The sequence below is a fragment of the Falco peregrinus genome, chromosome 3, assembly GCF_023634155.1.
Source record: "Falco peregrinus isolate bFalPer1 chromosome 3, bFalPer1.pri, whole genome shotgun sequence".
Taxonomy (NCBI): domain Eukaryota; kingdom Metazoa; phylum Chordata; class Aves; order Falconiformes; family Falconidae; genus Falco; species Falco peregrinus.
Genome location: NC_073723.1, coordinates 120,659,459 through 120,679,090, shown reverse-complemented (window position 1 = coordinate 120,679,090; position 19,632 = coordinate 120,659,459). Strand labels below are relative to the sequence as shown.

General features: G+C 41.1%; 1 long non-coding RNA gene across 1 annotated transcript; it reads left to right on the top strand.

The window, feature by feature from the left end:
• The first annotated feature begins 4,580 nt into the window (after nt 1-4,580).
• LOC106112356 (uncharacterized) lies at nt 4,581-19,468 on the top strand. Its single transcript, XR_003553401.2, has 3 exons — nt 4,581-17,548; nt 18,141-18,366; nt 19,224-19,468. It is a non-coding gene; the product is annotated as an uncharacterized LOC106112356 (long non-coding RNA).
• Nucleotides 19,469-19,632: the final 164 nt, after the last annotated feature.

Genomic DNA, 19,632 nt, shown 5'->3' with positions numbered 1-19,632 from the left:
CATATTTCAAATTCAATTGTGTCCTAAAACATTATTTCATTGGTAATTCTTGCGAAAAACATTGTTTTCAAAGTATAACTGCCTATGTGAGTGATCAAATTCATGCAAAATTTCTTGTGCTTTCCAACATGTAGCACTGTGGACATCAGACTGAAAACTAGGAGAAATTACAGATAGCCCAAAGGGCATTCTTTGTTTAATTGCAGTTCAGTAACTTACCAGCATCTAATTTTGAAACTTTTTTTCTTTTAAAAAAAGTGTTGAAATGTACCCAAACATTCACAGAGATCTAATTTAAATATAATCTTCTAATGTAATGTGGAGAAGGAAGCAGAGCCTACAATGGTGTTAATTTTGTTCCTTTTATTATGTACTGTGGAGTCCCTCTAGAGGATATTCTGTTAGGATCCAGCCATACATATTACTCTGCGTACACATAGAGAAATGGTTTTGATCTCAAGCATCTTAGTCTAATTTAAGATAATACTTGGCTAGGAATGAGAATTATAAATTAGGTGCCATGGCACAGTAAACTGACTTCTTGCTACTGATAACACAAACATACTCTCCATATTCTGCTTATTTCTGTCTCAATATTTTAATTTGATGTTCTGCCATGATGAACAATTTGCCTTAGAATTCTCATGCCTTGTAATAAAGGCTGTTTGAAAAAAAATACGTAATATCTTTTGGGGGCATTACTAGCTACATTATTGGGGTATTATGCGTTGCTTTGACCCTTGTCTTGGACATTCCCAGATGTCAATTTTAACTGGCAAGTCATGACATTACCCTTCTGTTGCATCTGAGCCATTCTGTACCCCAATGAAGAACATTTGCTTCTCAAGAAAAGAGAGAAACAAACGGATTTAAACTTTCTCTAAAGAAAACTATTGCTGGACCTCTAAATACTCAAATCAAATACATTGCTCATACTTGATTTACAGCATTCTAAACACAGACTATTGAGGAAGTTAAACTTCAGTGGTCATATACTCCTCCCTTTGTCTTCTATTCCTGTCTGGTGTCTCTCAAGTGTATTTTGTCAAAATGTAAACAGAAAGATGAACCTTCCCACGCTTTACTGTTGTGGGTCTGGTATGTGCTTGCATGGTTTGAGTTTTGACCTGAATTGAAGTGAGGATGTATATCTGGTTCTCAAAAATGGGTTTGCCCCTGTGTCAGGCTCTTCCTTGCAAATTAATAGACTCAGTTATAAATAATTTGAAGTGCTTTTCGGAATTAGTATTTAGTATGTTAAAGCCTTCCCCCCCCCCTCCTTTTTTATTTTTTATTTTTAAGTTCATGAAGTTAATGGGGCCAAATCCTGTCCTCTCTGTTCCTTACTTGAGCAGTGAAGTCAGAGGCTGTTGCCTGGGTATACATTTCAGGCTTTTCCTTGTGGTAAGGATCTGGCTTATAATTTTGTTTTAATGCAAGGGTTTGCTGTTCTGCCAGTATGACTTTATAATAATTATATAGCTTTTGTGGTATTGAGCAGAACCCTGTAGTCCCACTAAGTATTTGCTTTTCAGTAATCATTGTAAAGGGGATCTGATACAAGGGAGTTTAACTGGAATAAAACTTAAAAGTACTCTCCATCCTGGAAAAAAGATAGTGTTCACATACTGCACGTTTCCAGTATTAGTCCAGGAGAGGTTACTAAAGTGCCAGTGCGTGCTTACGGGGGGTATGGGGAGGAAGTGAAACACTTCAACTATGTTTACAAAACTACTAAGGAACAAAAATGTTAAAATGGTCTTCCTCAAGAGTTGTAAAGATGCATCTTGTATTTATTTCTGCCCAAATCAGCATTTATCCTAATATTTTTAATGAACATGGGAAGTGAGCGATACACTTTCATAATTGAAAATTTAAATCAGAAGATCTTATATTTACAAGATACACCAAGTTCTTCCATTTGCATGGTTTATGGATACTAAAATTCACCATTTAAATTTGCAGCAGTGCTTTAATGAATCCTTAAAGTGTACTACAACTTCCTTGAGTAGTGGTGTATACTGAACTTGAAGAACTTAACAAAAAAAAAAAAGTATTGAACAATATTGTAGCACAGTGGAAAAATCTGCCATGCCTGATGATAGATACTGAAGAGAAGAGTTTTGCATTATCTTCTCAGCATAATTATGACATAGTCAAAACAAAAAATAAATTTAAATTTATTCTCATGCATCTGTTTTGATGGTTTCTTCAGTTTAACTTAGCAAAAATGCTGTTATAGAATATGTTGAAAATGGATTTCAACTTGCAAACTAGTATTAAACTTTTATGAGTGTCCTGCTGGCGTTGGAGGAAGAGCCATGAAATGGGATTTTAATAATCATTTGATCACTCATTTATAGCAGTTGCTTAAATGTCTGTATTGATAAGGTGTTTGACTTAAGTAGGTTGCCAGATTCCTAGCAATTCCAAAACTCGAGAAAAATATTTTTACAGCTATTGTGTTATTATAGACTTACTTTCACATTATTAACAAAATAAGTATACTAAACTCAGCTTTTAATTTTACTAAACATAGTTGCATTTTTTCAAAGCGTTAAAGGTTTGATTTTTTTGATAGCAATTGTTCTATTTTCAGGACTCAGCTTCTGTAGTCTAACTATTAAAGAATGACAACTGCCTTGCTTAAACTTTTTCAGAATAAACTAAGTAGAAGATCACCGCATGATTTTGGTGACTCTGTATAAAACCCTGACCACTTTTGTCCCTGCTGCATTTGGACATGAAGCCCATTTCTGTATTTTGAACTACACAGAAAAAAATACAGAAGGCACTCTTATTATAAGGCTAGCAGAAAAATAAATGTGAAGTGTTGAGCAAATAGTTTTAAACCTCTTAGTAAAACATGTTTGGCACCTAGACCTGTAGAACCTAATGCAGATGTATGTATTTTCAGCAAGACTTAATTGTTACCCAAAAATGATGGTGGCCTGTCCTTAGAGCAGCAAGGACCCTATCCTATAAATCTGTCATGAATGCTGTTCGATCGTGCATGACCCAAGTTGGAGTCACAGTGCGATTAAGGATTGCTTACACAATGGAGGTTTGCCAGATTGAATTGTCATTCATGTGAACTAAAGTAGATCAGAGCCTTATAGAAAGAGTGTACCAAGTTGTGTTTCCTGTTTTTTTCTAAAGAAAAAAAAAAAAAGTTAGAGCTTCTGTTAACTTAGAATTTGAATGAAGCTGTTGTAGTCTATTGGCTTAAAATGTTTTTTGAAATCCAGAGTGGCTAAGTTGAGTGTATATTAGTTGATAAAATGTGTAGAGTAGGAGGAAAAAAACCACCCACTTCTGTGTTAAAGGGAAATCTTAAGCTTTTGTTCTCATTCAAACAAAATAAGGTGGATCTGCAATATTTGGTTATTGATCAGGAACTTTTGAAATTTTAGAGCAGGAGAATCCCCCTGCCTGAAGAAATGTTTTAACAACTTGGAGGTTACCAGAAGCTCTGAAAGACAGTTCAAAATATATTGCATCACATTTTCTGATGTCCAGAAATCTGCAAGTGTCAATTTTGTATTTTAACTCCTTCCTTTTACCTGACTATCAGGGAAGCGTGGTTGAGGCTGACCTGACATGTCATGATGTCGACTTGCTAGGTGGGGTTCGCAAGGGACATTAACCTTGGAGTTATCGGTAAGACAACTTTCTTTCTAATTTCCTTCAGTAAGATTAAAGGGCTGGGGTGGGAGGAGGGAGGAGATGAGCTCCGCAGACCTGATCACTGGAATATTGTTGAAAATCTGCCATTACCACGGAGACATTCCAAGCACTGAAGGTAAAAGTTAAATTTAAATTTGCCCGTGTCCAAGAGGAGCATGGCATAAATTCTTAAACTGAAATCAGTTTTCAAAAATAAAGATTACTTGCACTTCAGAAGAAAACTAGATGCTAATTTAGGGATGCTGGAAGCATAAAAGATCTTGAACATTTAAATTTTTCCTCTCTAATTAAACCCCCACCCCATTCCCCCACGCCCTCCATGAAAAAGTACAGAATTTAAGGCACACTTCTTCAAAGTCTAAGAATGCTATTAAGAGATGTGTCCAAGTAGATCTCTGTAAAACAATAAAAATTTATATTGGAAATAACAATGAAACCAGTATATCATGAGTTTGGATCATCTGTCTATTGAACCTTATAATGCTTCGAAGGCATTAATTGGGAGAGAATTGCCTTTAAACCAAGGGACAGTTGTAGCCGGTTCTATTATAAAACCGCTGGATTTCAGTAATCGTCTTTTTTGTGGAGGGTACGATAATGTTAATTCTAGAGCAACAAATAGGAGAAGCTGAAGAAGAGATTTGCAAATCAAACTTGAAATACTTGGACGTGTTGAATCCTTCATAGCACCTGCTCATCTTGCACGTTTCCTCAGCCAGAAGCGTCAGGACCTTTCCCGGCCGTACATTCACGCGGTCCTTTGAAAGGAGCAGAGAAGTCGGGAAGAACTTACTAGGCTATAGGAGCATTCCAGGTTCAGTCATTCTTTATCATGGAACTCAATAGCATGCCAGTTCCGACACCAACTGCAGAAGAAATGTAACTGGTGAGTAGAGGTATTTCATAAGGATTTTTCAGATATGAAGTATTCTGTTTAATTCCAGATCAACTTTGGCATACCTCAGTTTGGGAACAGTTTTGATCCCGCAGTCAATCAATGCAGTTGCACTTGAAAGATCTTAAGCAGAAGTAAGAGGATCTCTCTTTAACTCGGGATTCTCCAGGTTGCAGGTCACGTGGAGTTAGTAAGTGCAGTAGGGCTTGTGAAGGTACTGGGGTGGCCTGTCTCTTGGAAATGAAGGAGATGGCAAGGTTGTTACTGCGGGGGGTGGGGGGGAAGGACCCCAAACCTGAGTGGATTGGCTTTTGTGCATGCGGAATTTGGAGATAACTGTCGGAATACGCAATGGGCCATATTTCTCTCATGAAACAGACATCCGTCCTTTATCAGGGAGGTTTATGAATTTAAAGCACGACTTCAAAGTGTATTTCTGGGATTATAATCTGCAAATTGCATTAAATGCAAAAAAAAAAGACTGACCTGAATGGCAGTCCAAACTTTAGCTTTGCCCTCCTTGCTTCAAGTATGGCTTCACTTTTTTTCCTTACTTAGCGTCAGTGAGCATGCAGCCTTGCTCATGGATTTATTTTTTTTTTCTCCTGTGGAACTTTCTGCAGAGCGTCTATAAGTGTAGGATATACACTTGGTTCTGTCTTTTTTTTTATTTATTTTTTTAAATGGTCATGGCAGACTCTGAGAAGTGGTTGTATTTCAATTTTAATTTCAAGCAATGAGTATTTGTTGCACCGGTACCTGTTTACATGACATTACTCTCATGTACCTTCAGACATTTCAGATTTGGCGTGCAGAAAATGCAGTACCCAACTTGAATTTAAGGTGGGGATGTGGTGTAAGCATTAGTTCTGTGGTAGGAAGGGAAATCTAACTCTGGAGAGCATTCAGCTGTCTTAGCTGCGTATGGTCTTTCTTTAAGCTCCCTGCTGTGCTGCTGTAACTTAAGTGAAACACCGCGCGGGCTGGAAGTCCTGTGATAAAAACAGTTCAAGTGCATAATTGGCAATGGTATCGTCATGCATGTGTGCAGGAGATCTGAGTTGCACAGGCAGGAATGTGATGTTTCTTATACTCACTTTTTAACCAGTTCCTGGGTGTGAACTACATCCTGAAAGCATTCTCCAAAGCATGTTCTATATTGAACCCTACTTTTAGTAATCAGATTTTAAAATTCAAGATATTGAACCAGTGAGGCAGAGAATTAACTAGTGTAACTTTTTGCTTGTAGTACCTATAGAACAAACACAAAAAAGGGTAAGAACACCTTGTTTTAAGTTTCACGTCTGTTTTATCAAGACCAGAGATCTTGAACTCATCCTTTCAGTCAAAATCAATTGCAGTTACAGATTTTTCTCCCCATTGTTCTGCTCAGTGCTGGCAATAGCAACGCTGAGATCACAGGACATTAATTCTTCCTACTCAGAGTACTGTGCATACGTGAGATTATAGCAGCTTGGAGGAATCGCTGCAACGAGCTTTTTTTCATGCAAGTCTTCTACTGAGTGACTTCTGTAACATGCAGATACTGAAGCCAGTGTGCAGCTTACCTGCAAGAACTTAATGTGCAGTTATGTTCAAATGCTACTGGTCTCAGCATCCAAATCATCTCGGTTATAGGATTTTCCCAGAGATTCTGGCTGAGGTCTGATACTCGGCATGGAGCATTCCGCTTTGAGCAGCGGGAAAGGTGATAAACCAGCTGTTGATGAGCAGCTTGACAAAATATATTGGTGTTGCTGTTAATTCAGTTATTGGTCATGGACACCTCTCCACTTACCTGGTAAAACCTAGAAGTGAGCATAAACGATTCTTCCTGTAAGGCAGCAGATCAAGCCTGTTAGTTAATACTTTATTTATCACTTTATTTTCCCCTTGAACAACCAGCAGTAGTAGCTTTTCTTGGGCTATGAAATGTGCGTTCCAGTCTTCCCCATGTTTCCTGTTTTTTTTGTTTCTGCTGCTTTGCCGGCTGTTGCTGTGCTCTCAGATATTTAGTTTGCTTCCAGTTGAAGAAGTTGGAGCAAATAGATTCTGCTTATTTTTTCTCCTGAAGGTAATGGAAAGAGGAGAGAAAAAACTCAGAGCTAGGAGGTCCAGCCTGCAGCCCCTTATTGGCAGCTGTGAAGGGGTCCTGCTTTTATTTAAAAGAAAAATTACCTCTTGTCTGCCTTCTCTTTTGATGAAGTTCATATTAAAGAGCTTGCTCCCATCTGGTACTTCTCACCAGTTTTTTGTTGCAGAGCTCTTCTGTGAGCTTGCTCCGAGTGGGGAGCGTGCTGGAAACTGTCACTTTGAAGGCTGGGGTGCACTTGAGGCAGATTCTTTTTCAGTGTGAAGGAATAAATTACTCTGTTAAATAAAATTATATTGTTACATGCAGAACAAACTCTTCCTGTGGATGTTCTTGGGTAGGTTCTAGGTATCGTGCATCAAATAAGAACTGTCCCGTGAGATGCCTGAGTGCCAGCTGCTAATTGCTGTGCAATTGCACACGCATCCTTCCAAAGCTCAACTAAACTAAGTGCTCCCTGTTACTAGATCATTTGTGCAGGAGAGGCTTTCATATCTTCGTAATACACTAATCCATAGATAAATGTATGGATTAACTTTGGGATTTGATGCCTCAACAAGTTTTTGCTTTGGAAATGAAAGAGGTTGCTTGTGTGTTGTGTGGGTTTTTTGCTTGCTTGGTTGGTTTTTTTGTTGACAGAGTAGAGAGGGTTTGGCTGTAGCAAGGTGCTGGGGTGTAGGCACTCCGGCTGTGCTTTCTTTAAAGGGATATATATGTTCTGACTAATGCGTCTGGTGAATTGCGTTGAACTAAAGTAGTCCCAATTTTTTAGTCTTGAAACTATAGTTTTTATCCTGCCATCTTTCTGCTTTGTCGAGGAGATCAAAACTGTGCGCTTGGCATCTTGTGCACAGACGAGGCAGCCTGTTCTCTGGCTGCTGGTCACATTCTACCTGCGTGACAGGCAAGATTGGATTAGTTCTTGTCTATCAACTGCTGAAAAGCTGCTGAGCTTCCGTGAGGAATATTTTTCAAAGTGGTGGGGCAAAAGAGAGCAGTGGCTTGGTATGCTGGGGTGTGTAGACATTTTTGGTACCAAGGAGCTACCTAGAAAAGTTGTTAAACTAATGGAGGGAATCTCTAGACAGGCAGGAGGCAAATTATTTAGCTGTGTTTTTAGAACTACTTAAATAATTTGTATTCTTGCTTGATAAATTATTTCCTCAAAGCACTGGGTAGCCAGTTGCTTAAGTTTATTGGCAGAGCTTAACAACAATCTCTCTTAAAAATATTTTTTAATAAAAAAATCTGTATGGGCGGGGCAAAAGTCTTTTTCTCCTCCAAATAAGCTCTAAGTACTTGCATTAAAAACTGAAGGAATATAGCCCAGTTTAGTGAATTGGTACAATTTCTGTGCACAAATCTGTTTTTCCAGTCATATGATCAATGCCCCAAACTGGCTACTGGGAATTTTAATACTTTCAGAAAGAAGACTGGGTGAACCAAAATTCTTGCAACTTACAAAAATGGATTTTTGAGGACTTGGGGTGGGAGAGAGGAGAGAGTAGGCTGTTGGGAAGAATCAGACCCTGGGTTTCACCAGTGCCGGGCGGTAAAGGCTGCTTCTAGGCTAACCCTTTTTCAGGGCTTTTCCAGTTTCAAAACGTAGCAGTTTACAAAACGTTAGAACTACCTTGTCTCAGTTGTGACCCAAGTTCACAAGCAGTTTTATTTCTTAAATGATACTTGATGGCCTCAGACCTGGAACAGTCACTGGTTTATTTTCCCAGTTAGTTAAATTAACATACGGTGCTTGCATGTCTTCTTAAAAAACCCAAAATGACAAACAAGGAGAGCCATCAGTGCTGTTACCCCTTCTGAAACAAAGCGTGCTGCTGCTTGCAGTTCTTTGATACTGTAAAAACAAATTGATAGTGGAAGAGGCATTGAATTTAAGGTTCCTGAGAAATGAGGATGTTTAAAGCCTTAATTGTCGTATTTGTAGCTTCTCTCTTTTACTATGTCTTTACTGTCCCTTCTTGGATTGGATGTGCATCTCTGCTTTCTCTGCTGCTCCTCTGCAGAGAGGGAGGAAGAAAGCGTCTTGGCTCCGTATCGCCAGCAAGCTGGCTGAGGGTGCCAAGTTAGCTGCAAGGTTTGAGGGCTTTTTGAATGGACCTTGCTCTTTTTCAAATGTGTTGTTGATGTGATATGTAAAGGTCAAAGTGCTGCAGGATTCTCTGAATTTTACCTACGTGAAGTATGTGAACTTGAGTTACTAATTTTGTCAGTATTTCTAGATGGTACGTGTTGCACAGGAATGTAGGCATGCACTTATTAGCTAATTTTTCATTTAATTTGCCTATTTTGTGCATATAAACATTCATTATTCCTCATGTCTGCAAAGCATTAAAACATAAATTTCTTTAATGTTCCTGTAAACATTAAATATTTTGTTTCCTCCTGTGTACCTTCTTTAGTGGCAGTTCATAGAAAATAAATGTGCTATTTTCTCTCGCTCTATTTGTTGCTTTACTGACTCTTAGTTGTTGGGTTTTTAGCCTTTTCTCTCGTGGCAAATAGATGTCTTCAATTGCATGCCCTACAAGTGGGTTCAAAAAGGTGTGCAGCATAGCATGTGGAATCTAAAGGTCATAAATAAAATCGGTTTCACTGGGCCAGAGTAGGATATGTGCGGTGAAGACTGCATCTTCTGCATTGTGGGAGGCTGTTCAGATGTGAGAAGCAGTTCCACGAATGTAGGTCATCTTTTCTCTTTCATTGGAAATAGTTTCAAAAATCCTTTTAGCAACTGAGCTGAGCTTTAAAATAGCAGCAGCTAAAGAACGTCAAATGTCTGGCTGCATCAGTAAAGTTGCTGAAATGTGCAAGTACTCGGTAGCTCAAAGTGATATTTTTTTTTTTTTCTGGTGTAAGATCTGTGTAGTGTGGGAATGTGGAGGAAAAACGATGTGGTTGTCCATTTCCTAGTTGCTGTGATTCGCTCCACCGCTCCCTAAACCAAGAAATAGTAATAATGGATTTCAAAATTAAATTTGAATTTAAGAAATAAATTAAAAATCAGTGCTCTCCTCTGAACTTCGTGCTGTAACTGTCTAGCATGGAGGGTTTGGGGTCCGGTTCCGTGGTAGGAATTGCCATCCTTCCTCTCAGACGCAACAGTTACAATGTGTATTCTGTTAACTTCACTCATTTTCACTTACTTGAATTTTTTACATTAATTCAGTGTTTTCTGTTCTCTAATTGTACAAAAGCCATGTATGTAAGTGGTTGGGATGGAGGAATGATAACCTAGCTCTTCACGAAGACTTCTCCTGCAAAGTAGAGATTTTTGACAGACGGGGGAAAATTGCTTTTTTGGGGGGAGGAGGCTTGTCTTGTTTGAAGTGGGATGTGCAACTGGAAGCCTGTGTCTGCAGGTGAGATCTTCTGAGCATAAAGGTTTTCTACTGAGTTCGGCTTCTTTCAGTACTGCTTATGTGAGAGCAGTTGAAGTGAGTTAGCTGGGAGAGCTCTCTAGTCCGTACTTCTGTGGACTAACCTTCAGAAAAACAGGAGGAAAAGGAAAGTTGTACACTAACCAGTCATCTCCTCCATTAATGGAGTTTATTCTGCCTTCCAAAGGTCTCCTAGCAGTGAAGGATGTAGTTTGGCTCAGGGGTACGTAACTTGTTCAAGCAAGGAATATTTTGTGTTTGAGTGCATAGAGGTCCTGGTGAACACAGCTGAGTTGACTGGTTTTTCACTGGCAGTGGGAGACTCTTCCCAGTGCGTAGGAGGTGGCAGTAATACCTAAATGTACAAAACAATGAGAATAGTGTCCAGCCCTTCTGGCTTACTCCCTGTAGTCTTGAGCTCCATGTCTGGGGAGCTGCCAGGTATGTGCAGCATGCTCCAGAGAGCCGGGGTGGGCAGTGCTCCGGATCCCCTGGAGGACGGTGGCAGTTACGCTGGGATCCTACCACTCCTGTTGTGACACTTTCTTCCCCCTGCCGCACTTCTGTCTGGCATGACGTGGGCTTTGAGTAACTCTCAAGAAACTTTGCGTTTGTGAATAAACCCCTCCCTCATCAGCTAAGGTAGGAATGTGGTTAATTCAAGCATACGCCAGCTCTGCTTGCATTGCACTTTGGTGTTGTCACTGGAAGGGGCCACAGTGAAAGTAGCGTGCACTGAACCATGCAACACGTAGAGTCTTTAAGAATCCCTGTCTATTAAAATATAGACACAACAGTAGTTTCTAAAGTGAGTAAACCCATTCTTCACAGGAGTATCTCTGGAACACCACACTGTTCATCTCTGTAACCACCTATTTCTTTTCAGAGAGATTGCAGTGAGCAGCATTGTTTACTGATCTTATATACCCACCCATTATCTTACATGAATAGGCTTGTTTCTCCCTGCTTCTGTGCCTTCGCATTTCAGTTTTTAAGGTGCACATGATAGATGTATACATTAACCACTGGAATAAAACCTCTACGGCTGATGTTTCCTGCCCTTCTTAACACCGTACACATGTATTGGTTAACCAGTATTAAGTGATACAGTTGGGAGAACTGCACGCTTGCTGTGGCTAGGGTACTAGGAAAAGAAATTGAAGATAATGTGCCTAAAAAGGTGGAAAGTACAAGAGCAGGCTTACTGAAGTTATAAAAGAACTATATTCTCCAAATATGCTTTATTTAGTACAATATATCAATCCTGGATCATTCCCTGTAGTCATACAAGTCCTTCCTGCCTGCTGGTCAGACTGGGGAGGTTCATCCTGACTGGAGATGTAGTCAGACACCTGATTATCTGAAGAAATTTCAACAGCCAAGTATTGGAGTTTTTACTGAGTTTAGGAAGTGGTCTTGATTTTCACTTTTTCCTCTGTTTTCTTATCCAGAACTCGTCTGACCAGCAGAGTGAGAAGGAAGCTTTTCCAGTGATTCCTGTCATCCTGTATAGATCAGGATCTGGTGATGTAGTTCTACAGGTGCTTGAGTTTGGCAGTGCACTGTGATGCCAGGAGCAGTCCTTTCCACTGCAGGTCTGCGTGGGGAACTCCCCTAAGATACCACCAACGCTTCTGTTTTCTGGTTTGGCTTCAGTGCAAGTTCTGTGTAGCGCTGAGAACGATAGCTGGGGAAGGGCCAGGATGCTGCTGCTTGTGTCCAACCCCAGAACTGAGGTCCCAGGTAGATGCTGTGTGAGATTGACTTGTACAACCTATTTCTTCTCACTGACTAAAGCATCAAGGGTGGTGGATCCCATCAATTACCATGTGTCTTCCTGAACAGCGACTGACTTCTGTTAGCCTGATTTTTATCAACTTGGGAGCATGTTGGTTGCATCTCCTTGATGTTGCATATGTCCTTGTTTTCGTGTTAGGCAGGCAGGAATTCCTTACCAGAATGAGTAGTTACGTCAAGGCTTGCATAAAGACGTTGCCAGGAATTGAGCAGGAAGGCCAAGGCAGAGAAACAGATGAAATAATTTCAGGTGTCCAGCTTAAAGTGTAGGAAGGTAGTTATGGACAGTTACCCAGCTGAGGACAACAGCTGGCAAGTTGGTTCTTTGTAGGTTTTCCTTTGAGTTAAAATAATGGTAATGTTTTTTTTATGGTTAAATGGTTAAATTTGGTTAAAAAAGGGGTAATGCCCATGCACAAGGCTAGAAGAAATGTGCGATGCGAGTGGGGTGCGTGTTCAGCAGTGTGGCTGCTGTTCCTGCCAGCTGAAGATGGGGACTAAAGCAAATGGTACAGATCTGTGGGGGAATCCCACCCAAAGGCTGGAAGGACGTCAAGATGCAGCATCTCTTGTGCATGCCGGGGTCTTTCTGAGGGACTGTTCTGTCTTAATTCTGTGCGATGAAATCAGTTGATTGTCAGCGCGCTGGAGGATCTTGTTGTTTGATTTGGATCTCCCTATAATGTAATCTGAAGAACATGTTTGGACTGTGCGCTCCTGGAATGAGTCAGCTTGCTTTGCCAACAGTCTGCCCATCACAAAACCAGTAGACCTTATTAGAACACTTCCACTTTTGAGATGTGTGAGTCAGGCAAGTAAAGTCATCCCAGATTTTTGAAGCCCAAATGCACATGAAGCCTCTGAGAATCCTGAACCACAGTAAAAGTTTCCAAAAGAAATTTGTGTGGGCAGCTGAAGGACCACTTGCAGTAGTATCAAAGTTGCATTAAAAAAAAAAAAGTGGTGTAGTCTTGGTCTTCTGTGTTCTTAGGTCTTAGATTTTTCTAAATATAACTGAGGAGAAAGTAGCAGCAGTATTTGGGTAGGGAGAAGAAAGCCTGATAAAGTTGCTTGTTTTTTAAGAAAGTGACACCTGCTTTTTACTTATTAGTTTATTTAAGGGAATGCTTGTAGTGGACTGTATCTTTCCACTTTAATCTCTTCCTGTGCAGTTTGAGCACTCCTGCTAGGAGTGCCCTCTTTCTGAGTAAGGATACAAGGTAAACTACTTTACAAGCATGTGGTAAAAATCATTACAGCAATGGAACAGCTTTTTCTTAGTGTGAAATCTGAATCAAAAGTACCAGGTTGCTTGCAGGCTTGGTAGCCAGCAGAGGAGTAGCAAGTAATAACACTAAATTACATCTGGGCTGTCTTCTGTAGCTGTGTGTGTTTCACAGCTCTAATCATTGTGTATTTCTTACAAAGCCTCCAATAATGAGTAAACAAATGCAGGACAGATCACAAGGATGTTTCATGTAACTTTTTTCCATATAAAAATGCTTATCTTTCAGATGCCAAGCTGGAACTGGCAATAGAGACTGTGAGCTTTGCTCTTGATGTAACAGGAGTATGGGGGCTACATAATTCACACTGATTCTTTATTGATAGATACTGTGTTGGTGGATTAAATTAGATGGTGATGCCTGAATTCTAGTGAATCCCCCATTCACCAAGGGACTGCAGTATATCAATAGGTAAGAGGACCTCCGGGAGGAAGCGTGGGACTGGCAAAGCCATGCTGATCTCGAGCAAAGACAGACTCCTGTTTGATGCACCAGAGCCTTTGCTTGTGTTAACAGTCAGTTCTCCTCTGTTCCAAACTGAGACCACAAAATCTTTGGTGAGAAAAAAGCAAACCACAGTCAGACTTTAATACCAAAAGACTGGGAATGATTGCAGTTCCTTATAGTGATAGGATTGCTTGATGAAAATTGAGATGCAACCTGCGAGGAAGTGTACATTTGCTTGTTATAGTCGTGGTTCAGCCCTGTTGTTACAACAGTTCAGCCAGTGCGGGTGTGTTACTGCTATCTGGAAGGTGATGTCTGATGGCAGAATGAAAGGAGTAGCGAAAGCCTATGGCTCTGTAAAATGAATTATTTTTTGGGGGGGTCCATTAGTTGCCTAAATAAAGTAAGATATTTTAGAAGTGACAGATGATTGAACAGCAATCAGAAATCAGGCTCCAGAAAAGTTAAAACTCATGTTTTTATTTGGTATCTTCAGTATGCAAGTGCCTTGTCCCTTTTATCTACTAATAATGTTTTAACTTCCATCCTCATCTCGTCTCTCATAATCCCTGAAGAATGTTCATGGTGCTGTATGAACTGAGCTGGCTGGTAAGTTGTCTGTTTTTATACCTCTGGAGAAGTTTGATTGCAGACTTTTCTGAAAACATTTCATCCCAGGCACTTCCTTTGTGCCCAGTCTGGTTTTACAGTCTCTGTGGACGTACCAGTTAGTATACTAGAACCGTGTCACAGTAATTGGATCTTGGATATGCTTTTAAATTTATAAAAAATATTGCAAAAATAAATATTTACCTGTGGGCGAGTCCCAGCCTGTGGCCATGCTGTGTGGGTCATGGCTGGTGTGGAAGAGCTGCTCTTCAACTTCCCACCGGGGCATCTGTCAGCTGATGTTTTAGAGAGCAGTAAGGGGAGGGAGTGGGATGGCTGGAGCACAGCCATCGCTCACACCGTGCTTTCTTGTGCTCAGTGTCCTTGAACTTGTTAGCATCATGCCTGCTATAATCAAGCTATACTTCACAATTTCAATCGAGCCTACTTTTAGCCCGATGCCTTTTGAATTGAAATGGCACAGGCAGACCTCTGTTCTGAAATGTTTGGGATTGCTTCTTACCGTTTGGCACACAAATTTCAGTTGTACGCTGATTTAAGAAATTTTGGCATTCCAGTAGGTGGCTCTTCAGTGTCCCTTTTGCAACCCACGTTGGGGTGGGGGGAGGAAAGGAAAAGTAACTGACAGATAGAGAAGTGGGACAGAAGACTGTAGGACCCTGCAGTTTCTTTTCAATATTTATTGTTGTATCTTTTCAGTATGTTTCCTTCTCTGGGTCTTCTCTAGGTTTCCTGGACTCAGGCTCTGTCCCTCTCAACCTCTTGTGGTTCATCATGCGTTCCAGGCAGCACTCTGTCAGAAGACTTGACTCTTACTTACCTTACAGTTTAGAACTGATTCTCCTTGCAAACATTAAAAAAAACCCACCCAAACAAACAAAAAAAAGGGGATTGAATGGTGTTTCGCTTTTTCCTGGGTTTCTGTACTACTTCAATTGAAGTGTTTAGGGAGCTGGGTCTTGATTAGCTTTTAGCGGAAGTGAGATAGAGAAGTATTTGTGTAACTGCCTGTTACATTTGCCTGAAAACACTTTTTTGGGTGTCACCTGAGTCATCTCGGTGCCTTCTCAGATACCTGCAGCTTTGCAAGGCTCACGTGGAAAATTTGTGAGATGTAGTAATACCACTCAACAAGAAAGGCAAAGCAGGATGAAAATCAGTTGTATTCTCAGAAATAGTTCAGTGCCTGCTTTTTTAGCATGTGGTTTGAGTTGAGAGAAGGAGAGCTGGGAAGAATAGATCTGGTATTTTGTTCACCGATCATCTTGTGAAGAATTACACAGCCCTGCATCTTCTGGGTGGAGGAGGGCAGACCTTTGGGAGCTGAAGATTGGTAAGATGCTGGTGCAGCTTTTCTTCGTCAGTCTTGGCACCGCTTGCAATATGAAAAGTTTTGCTTTTCTAGCTTGTTTTTTTCTTCTGATGTTTTGCCAGTATTAGAGATGGGAGGTATCAGAATTTTCTTACCAACCACCAAAAATTCACACCACCACCTCCAGCCCCCAGTACTTACAAGTCTGAAAAAATGGAATTTTTTCATGACTGTGGATGTGATGGGGAGCTGGGGCTGGGACCCCTGAGGGGTGGCCTGTGTGGAGCCAGTGATGTCCCCCTGACCTGAGGTGGCTGTGCTGAATGACCATGTTTTGGGTCAGATGGAGCAGTGTTACATCAGGACGTTCCCAAAAGTGTCTCATCTGTTTGCGGAGCGGATGTAACATTGAAAGCAGCGTGGTCGTACTCATCTTGAGCTTGGTTGCAGAAGCCTGGACCTGATCCTGCATAACCCCTGCCCACTGCTTCTGCTTCATTCACACATGTCAGGTCCCCATAGACGTCTCATTTCCAGGCATTTCAAGAGCCTGGTGAGACAGAGGTTCCTGATCTTGCCAAAACCCAAACACAAATAAAAAGTGTAGCTTTGCTTGCAGCTTTTCAGCTCTTGGTATGTTTTGCCATGGAGATGTGTGCTTGGCCTCCACGTGCGTCCCCTTTGGGCAAGTTCCCTCCTTGCATGACTTCTCAGAACTTGGTCTTCCAGCCTTCTACCCATCTTATGTTTAAAATAAAATCTTTTTGGTCCTCCCCATTCCTTTTGGTGGGTTTTTGTCCATGGATACTGGCAGAACCTCCTGACATCACTTAGTGCCTTGGTTAACGTGAGGTGTGGCAGCAGTAGGTGATGCTTGAGGTGATGCTGTCCGAGGTGATGCTACTTCGCTGACGAAATGCCTTCCCATTCTGTTGAGGTCTTCTCGTCTCTGCAGTGCTATTTTCCTAGCGTTGCCAGGTCACAACTTGGGAGAATTTCTATCTTCCAGAACAGAACAAGAGGTAGCAGAAAAGATGAAATCAAGCCTTTATTGTTCTGGGGTTTTGCTCTGTTGTCTGAATGCCTTTTGATGTGACCCAAGAGTATAGCTGGGTCCAGAGCTCAGCTTGGTTTGAGGGAGCTTTAGAGCTTTGTAGCTACACACCGACAGCAGAAACTCATCAACCTTCGCTACTTCTTGGGACTGTTAATGTGTCGGTCAGATCCATTTGAGGCAAGTGTTTTTCTTCTAGATCCCTTGATCTCAGGTCTCTGGCCGTTGCTGGATCATCAGCCTGGCTTGACATATGCCTCTTGGTCTCTTTGGGGCTCGAGAAATGAAGTTTTCTTCTGTTTCATTCATTTTTTAGGGAAATGGCAGCTGTTGTGATCACAGCTGTCAGGTAGCTCTCAAATCTTAAAATCCATAATCAGGGTCGGTTTGTATTCACTACTTTTGGCAGTGAGTCTCAGAAGATGCTTTTGGGCGGGGCGTGGGGGGTGGGGCATAGCGTAGCGCAGCATCTCCTGCAATAGCGCCTTGGCAGGTATCGTCACTTACGACTCCTGCAGGCAACAAGAAATCCTCAGCCTGGCTGTTTGTCATTCACTTTAGTACATCAGGCTCCTTCAGGATTTTAAATCCTTGCCTGTTCCTAGGGGATTTATCTTTACAAAAAAAGGTCAATGCCAGTTAATGTCACCACAGTACAGCTTTATGAAGTGCCTGTGTAGGCACTGGTGAAGTGCTGGTTGCATTTTTTCATCTGCAGGATTTTCCGGTTGATCGGTCTTTGATTGAGCAGTTTCTCTCTCCTTAACAGGGAGTTTGGAAAAAATAATTACCTGTTCCAGAGTAGTAGTTGGGATTTCTTTTTGCGTGATTAAAAGAAGCTTCCAACATATGGTAGGAAAGACGGAGTCAAAAAGAAGAAAGCCTTCCCACTGCAGTCAAGGAACGTAGATATGAATTACTTAATCCTGAACCAAGCCTCAGACAAACTGGTAATAAGCTGGTTTTACACTTTAGTCTTTTATATCAGCTCTGGCAGTTTGTCACACTTGTGTGAGCTGGAGCAGTAGCTCAGGTGACAGATGCCTGCCTTCTCATCAATGGATTCTATCTGAAGTTTTAGTGTATAGTTGGCTGTACAGGTGCAAAGAGTTACAGCTTACTCTGGAAAAACCGCTCAGGTTCTTTACCAGCTGCTTCGGTGGCTGAGGCTGTTCGATGGGGTGGCAAACGGGCGACTTGCTTCGTTTCACGTGCCTCTGGCTTTACACTCGCAGGGAGGCAGGAGGATAATATAACATCTTCTTTAAACTGCCTGTGTAGGTGTGACTATTGCTAGTTAGTAATATTATGTAAATAGCTAATCTCAATTAAATTCTTCACGTTAATGAAGAGGGCAGCAGAGCCTTTCCTGAGATTGCGAAGTCTGTTTTCTTCATGTTAGTTATAATAGAGGCGTCTCGTGCTCTGCTTTTGTGTCTGCTAAATGGCAACTTTCCCAATTCTAAGGATTAGAGGTCCAGTTCTGTTATACTGACTTTCTCTTTTTGAAAGGTAATTATTTCTACTCTTGTCTGGTTTTAGGTGATGAAGGACGGACGCTGTGATGGGCACTACAGCATGGACTTGCAGCGGGAACTCTGGTGGCAGGTACTCCTGTCTGGTCCTGGTGGTCTGATGTATCTGGGGAAGGCTCAGGTGCCATGTGCCTCTTGACAATGGTTTGCTCCGTTCTCAATTTATTGATTTCAGTGTTGATAGAAATGTTTGTCTTTATAGCATATCCAAGAGCTGTGCTGCAACAGAGGAGGTAAGGGGGTGGGGTGGGGGGGTGGGGGTTAGCAACCAAGTCCTCGATAATTACTCTGTTCTATTCTTTTTTCTGATATAATCCTTAAAGTTTTATGGACAGGTGTTGGCTTTATGGACAGATGTTGGATTGATCAGATGGCTGCTGGAATAATAACAAAACATCAAGAAACAAGGCGTTTTTTTAGCACTGGGGAGAAAAAGACCGATTTGAGAATTAGATTTTTAACCATTCCTAAAGTATTTCTTTGTGCTTTGAGATAACAGACCCGGATGCAAAGTCACTAATCTGTCCAGTGAGATAATTTTTCTGTTTGTTTTCCTGATTATTAGTGTCTGTGTGGTGCTTGTTGCTAGGAACTATTGAGTTGCTCATGCTTGTTTCTCTGCTCTGAATTCAGCTGAGTATCCCTCTGTGGTGGGGGGCTGCTGGCTGTTATTAGCTGTGCTTTAAAGATAAATCCTGGTTTTGGTCAAGTTTAGGTCCCGTTTGTTCTGGAGCCTAATGAAAGCATTAGCTGATGTGTATCTCAGTTGTCTGATTTGGGTTCTAAAGGACTTGCCTGTGAATCTTGTTTTGACAGATAATTAAGTCTGGATTTCTTCCTTAGGTAATAGTAGTCTCAGGTATGTCTTGCTACGTAAAACTGTATGTAGACATCAAGGTTTTACTATTCGTGGAGGAAAATGAGTATAAGAACTTGAAATCCAGATTACCTTGAATTAAAATGAATAAATCAAATTTTAGGAGATACAGTATCTTAATGCCACAACTTGGAAGAATGACCTAGAAATTCTTGAATACGAGCCTTGTTTTAACTGTCATTAAAACTGTGCATACGATTTGTACTTTTGCAGTAAGTGTAAAACTTCCCATGGATTAGCCGTCTTCTAGAAGAACGCCAGCATCTGCCTGTTGTGGCAAGTGATCTGAGCAGTGACTTACCCACATGAGCAGTTTCAGGTGGGTGTGTTACGTGTATTTGCAGTCTTCTCTCTTGTTCCGTGCAGCGCACTAGAAACTGCACATGCCTTGTATAATTTGTTTCCTACCCAGTCCTCTTGTACTGTCCAGTTTTTCTAATAAACTTCTTTTGAAGTCATTGCTTTGTGGCTGTTTTCCAAGGGTCTGAGTGTTCTCATGTGTTGCTTGGCCTCAGTGATGTATTCTCTTTGGATTACGCAAGCAAGATGAGAAGAGAAAACTCAAAATCACTTCCTTTGGGTGGGAACTTCATTTTTAAGCTGCCAGGTCAAAATGCACAGA